Source organism: Benincasa hispida, chromosome 3 (genome assembly GCF_009727055.1).
Source record: "Benincasa hispida cultivar B227 chromosome 3, ASM972705v1, whole genome shotgun sequence".
Classification (NCBI taxonomy): domain Eukaryota; kingdom Viridiplantae; phylum Streptophyta; class Magnoliopsida; order Cucurbitales; family Cucurbitaceae; genus Benincasa; species Benincasa hispida.
In genome coordinates, this window is record NC_052351.1 from 71,662,803 (window position 1) to 71,669,081 (window position 6,279).

Below are 6,279 nucleotides of genomic sequence, written 5' to 3' on the forward strand. Positions count from 1 at the left end.
AATGCTTAAAGAACTTCAACTTCCATGAGTAGGTAAATCTTTTTCTTGGGGTATTATGTAATTAGGCCTTTTCTTGAGAATTTTCTTGAATTTTCTTTCATGTAATTACCTTCTTTTGAATGTTCTTATTGAGATTTTGAATAAAATTGATTAAGATTGAATTGACGAATCAAGATTAATCAATTTTTGTATGAAAAAATTATATGGTTCTATAGCAAAATTGTAATTGTAGTTGCAAGAATTAGTAGTCTTGATAGAAAATGTGGACTTCTTTTCCTCTTTTCTTTAAAGAAACTATTAATTCAAAACATTCATGTAATCAATCTTGAATTTTCAGCTTTTTGGTTTCAAGACTGTAATAGTTAAGAAAACCCATGAGTTTAATGTAATTTAGGGATTAGTTGCGAAATGTCTTTAGGAAATAATTAAGACCTAGATTAGGGTTAATTGTGAAATTAGCTAATTAGGGCTAAGAATTTATTCTTAATGAACTATTGAATAATCTAATTGCATGATTTCTTATTAAGTCAATGATAGAATTGTCTTGTTATATAAAATCCCCAAGATTTCATTTCTATTGAATTTTATCTCATAATCTCTTCCTTGTTTCTCTCATCAATAAATTTCCTATATCAATTCTTGTCTTTTGTTTAGTTAGTTTCTTTTAGTGGGGAATGATGATTTGCTTGTTTTGGAAACCTGCTTAGTGGGGAATGATGATTTAGCCTGAATAATTGATCTGGGCGTCACTAACCATGTTTGTTCTTTATTTTAGGGATTTAGTTCCTAGCACCAACTGGAAGTTGGGGAATGACAATGTAGTTTGAAATTGGACACGTCGTCTCAGTTACAACAGTGGGAAGACTCTGACTTTGTTTACAGAAATCTTATGTTATACTAGATAATGTATTTATGGTTCCATGTTTGAAAAGGACCTTAGTTCTGTAAAACGCTTTTTAGAACAAAATTATTCTATCTCTTTTGATGTAAACAAAGTGTTTATTTATAAAAATGGAGTATATATTTGTTCTATAAATCTCGAAGATAATCTTTATGTGCTAAGACCGTTAGCAACTAAATCTCTTCTTAACACTGAAATGTTTAAAACTACAGTAACTCAAAATAAAAGACTTAGAATTTACCTGTGAATGAGTTATGCCTTAAAGGAAAAATGATAAAAGGTATTTTATTGGAAAAGGTCACAAGGCTTTGTATATAACATCGTTGATACTAGAGACTTGCATCTTACCTAAACGACCATAGGTGACACGACCTCAATTCTGAGTGTTTTGTGAACTCATGCCTTTGAGGACGGTCCTTTGATTAGTATGGGTGAAAGTGGCCAGATTGTCAACTCAACATGCCTACCTTTTTGGGGACTTGTCTGATTTGGGAACTGGGAACCCAATCCACAAGATGGAATTCACTCCTTTCCCGAAGTAGGGATAAGTAGAGAGATTGCTCCCTTAAGGGCTGATTCTGAGGCTTGAACATAGTGGCCACAACTTCTCTTTGGAAGAGAGGATTCAGTCATACTAGGACTATTGATAACTTGTAGAAATACAAGTTATTTATGCTGTTTTATTTAGATTATGCGGCAAAAAAAGAAGGAAAAGTTGTGTCGATAGTATAAGAATTGGTTGAGAAATACAAAAATTATAAAGTGTCGTAAACACACCCACTAACCCCATTGCGATGGCAAAATAGAATGTCCAAGTCTTTGTTTTGTAGGAAATAGGTCACCGCATGTGATAATTGCTCGAGGACAAAATGTACAACGCATGTACTCTGCATGCACCAATCGATCAAGAACAAAGAAAGATCAACGCAATGGCGGCGCATGCGACGATCGATCATGGATTCTAGTGATCAACGTATATCCACTGCATGCGGTAATCAAAACAACTACACCGCATGCGGCGATCGATCGAAGATGTGAAGAGCAACGCATTCGCGGGCGATTATAACAAGTGTACAACTTTCTGTTGTACGATTCTGGCGGATTGATCGTGGAGCAAAGCGGACATTTCCACTACGCCATAGCAGGAATTATCAGAATTACACAGTGGGACCACCAATACAAAGAGCCAAGGATTTGTCTATAAATAGCTTCCTTGAATTCATTGCAGAGGAGGCTGGTGTAACACAAATTTTAATCAATAAGTTACAAGTCCACGTCCGTGTTACAAGTTCCCCAGCAATGGCACCATAAACTTGTAACGCAATTTATAAATATGAAACTACAATGCAAGGTTTAAATCCATGCGATACTACTTCAAAATATGCGTTAATAATGAATGTTCTTGTAGTATGTTGTGCGTTGTCACAAGTTTCCTTGCGTTGGAACCAAGTGTAATTCCACCGCAAGTTTCTCGGTGTGATCCGAGGTCGAACACAGGGACTGTTTGAGGTTATTGTGTTATGTGTGTGATACATGCGATCAAGGGTTTTTTCAATTTATAAAAGAGTTGTGTACAAGTATTTAAACATGCGGTAAAGTAAAGTAGAGCGGTAAAAATGCAATAATAACATAAATTGCGTGAAAGTAAATTTCGATAAAGTATATCTAAACTAAGGTGATACAAGATACAGGTTTCATGGTACAAGATACCGAGGTTGAGGCTGACTGTGAAGATTATACAAAGATCGTGTTATGCGATGGCAAGTCTTATGTGTGAAGCAAAAACAAAAAAGATAATTAATACAAATAGCACAAGTTCCTTAATTGCATTAAAGATACAAGTATGGTTCCGCGGTTCCCTTGGCGTACACCTCTCAGTGATCGGCTGCGTTCCCACATCTCTATGATGAAACAGGGACGAATGTAATGAACGCAAGGTTGCTTCCATCTCTGGAAGTACTACTCGCTTTATTTAACGCATTCTTCTAACATTCTCTCGACAGATAAGAATGGCATCTTCACTTCTGCTCTCACAGGTGAAGATGTCGTCTAACATGCCTAAGCTAAACACATTTATCTCTTTATCACAGATTAAGTTACTCGTTCAATTCATCTTAATTTCCAAGGGATTAAGAAAACTTCATGGAGAAAACGATTAATGGAGGAACGGAAATAGACAGAGAAATGGAAATGGAAATGATCGAGACATTCAATAAAACTATTTAGCGTCTGATACATGATTTGTGAATGAGGAGATTAAGAGAATGAAATACAATTGATGAAAATAGAGTTAGAAACAAATACAAATAAACGCCAACGTCTTGGCGCTGATCTGGATGGCAATTTGCTTGCTGGTGTGGATGGATCGTGCGGAAGATGAGCTTCCCTCTCAGGCTTGCTCAACCGGTAGCAGGGATCTAAGCACAGAGCTTCACGGCAGGGATTTGGCAGAATTGCACTGAGACTCACCTCTCGGCCTCGTCTCTTCTCTTCTCGAATTTCTTCCGATCAGTACTCAGCTCAGCCTCTCTCTCAATAATTTAGCATCAATTAGCCCTCGTATCAACTATATCTTCTCTGAATTATAAGGGGGTATTTATAGGTGAAAAGCTTTGACTCTTGGCTTGTGGACCCCACTTCTTGTTATGGAAATTCTGAAGATGGAGGAATAATTATTCCTTCTGTTATGCAATCAGACCGTCAAATCTGCACAACGGTTAATTGTACATGTGTCACAATCCTCCGCGTTTGCGTTGCTCAGCTACATCTTTCGATCGGGTGCTCGCATGCAGTGTTGTTTTTATTACCGCATGGGGTTGAAATTCAGCTTGGGATCGACTATCGTATCGCGCCGTCATTGCGTTAATCATCTCTTCATTGTTGATTGACGGGCGCAATGTGATAGAGATGCATTGTTTAGTTTCTTGTTGAGGCTTGATTGCAAGCGGTGACTTGGTTTCCTGCAAAACAGAGTATAAATATCCTCTTCTACCATCTTAATGATGTTAATGGGTGTAATTGGAATAATTTATAATTATTGTATTTCTTGGTTAATTTTCATACAATCGACGCATATTTTCTCTCTTTTGGCCGCAATATCTGAATAAGGCAATATAAATAACTTGTATTTCTACAAGTTATCACACTCCCAAATTTAGATATATGCTTGTCCTCAAGCATATCTTCTACTAAGGCATAATTCATTATCCTATATTTTTGCATCGATTGGTTGCTCCGAATGTTACACTTAGCCACATTACTTAACAACGCAATTTCCTCCTATCCTTGCTAATTCTTAACAAAGCCCTACTTTATTATTCTATATAACAAAATTCTGCTAAAAAATGCTTTTCTAGTTTTTTTTTTTTTTTTTTTTTTAAATAGAATGTTTATCTCTTCTGTGTCAAAACAACTTGATTTGTCTATATACGGTGGTAAAAACTTTTGCGTCATTTATTAGAGACTGATGGTCATGGTTGCACCCTTTGTTTTGGTTTGTTCCCATGGGTGTCATTCGAACATCCAACTACGGTTGTGTGCCAATCTTAACTCTAACTCATGATATTCAGAGGAGTTGTCTCTTGCATTCGTTTATATTTTTTTTTCTATTTCATTTATTTTCATACTGCGTTGTTTTTGGAAACCCACCTTCTTTTTGGCTTCTTCCTATGAGTGTCATACGAATATCCAACTACGAATAGGCTCCTTTCACAACTAAACTCTTATCAGGTTGGAATTGTTTCTGAGGTTTTCCCTTGCGCTGACAATGGAGTTTTGTAAATTTTTTTTTTTTTGGAAATGACAATGAACGCATTTTCTTAATCATCGCATATTCTTGATCTTATCTGCTCAGACCTTCTCCACCCCCAAATTTAAAGATGAGCAAAGTCCTCATTGCGTTGTTTGGATAGACTAGACAAACATTTCGGAAAAAAAATTTCAAAAAGAAGGTTTGAGCAGAACTTTGAAAGATAAAAGGTAAAGTACTACTAAACTAAGAATTAACTAAGTGTTAGTCAGAATTTACAAAGTATGGGAAATGTTTCTAAGTATAAACATATATCACATCATAGCAACGCAATGAAGAACGCATAAAATAAAAGATTAAGAACATCACAAATATTGATAAAGGATGATAAAAAAAGAGGCACAGGCAAATGAGGTGAATGTATACTCAATTGTATTGACTATTAACAAAGTATACAAATAATTAAAAATTAACGCAATACAAAATTGTTGTATGTATAAAGAATCAAAGAATTTGATTAACTATTGACTTCAATAATAATAATAAAAAATATCGCAGAATGGCCGTATAAAAAAAAATAAAATGTAAGGATTATTGCTGAGGAGCTGGAGGAGCTAGAGGAGGGTTTTGTAGTGATGTAAAAGAAGTCTCTTCAAAAAGAAAGTGTTGCTTGAGATGCGGAGGCACCAATGGACCATGAAGGTATGCTGTGAGAAAATTAAAGTATTCATGGTTGTGCTCCGCAAGTTTTCTTTGGTGGCGATTGATCATATGAGTGTTGCGATGTATGTTGATCAGCGCCTCCCTTGATGTGGCAACACTGTGCTGAATATTATCGACTTGCTCTATTACTGCATCAAACCACTAGTCGAAGTAGGCTTGTTGTTGATTGAAGAGTTGTTGCTATTGGAAGAGAAGTTGTTATTGTTGGGTCCGAAGTGACTGCATTTCTGCTAACGCAGTAGCCAGGGAGGTTATGGAGGGTTTTTCCTGCAATGTCTCGCCAACATCGTTTTGGGGTTGGGCAGAGATGCCTTCACCCAAATCGTGTGGGTCATCAACTTGCGGCGGTGGAATGGAAGGTTGCAGTGATGAAGCTGAGGGTGAAGTTAGGGCTGCTTGGTGAACAGTTGGAGAATTGGGAATGAGGAGAAGATTGGTAAAGTGTTCATGGAGTGAAGAAGAAGGTTGTGCGGGTGGGCTTAGAGGGCGAATTACCAAGGGCAAAGGGTCCAAAGGTTCTGGATCATGCGTTGTTGACTCTTGGACCTTTTCTTTTCACTTGTCTTCTATGCGTGGTCTCTTAGGCTTTGGTCCCTGCGACGCATTGAGGTCGATTGTGGGACTCTTTAAGGGTAGCTTAGGGCAATGTAGGGAGTCTTTGAGGAGCAACCTCAAGATCTTTATGTTGATGAGGCCGTGGACTTCAGGCATAGGCTCTTCATCAACGCCTATGCCCATTGACAGGTACAAACTTGAAACAGTCCACGAAAAGAAGTACTGTCCTCGAATATGCCCCACCAGTGCTCTGAGCTATCTTGCGATCAGCCACCCTACGTCAATCAGTATGCTGCGCGCAATGCAATATGCGACCATGATTCGATCCCTTGATACAGTCTTGTCATGTGTG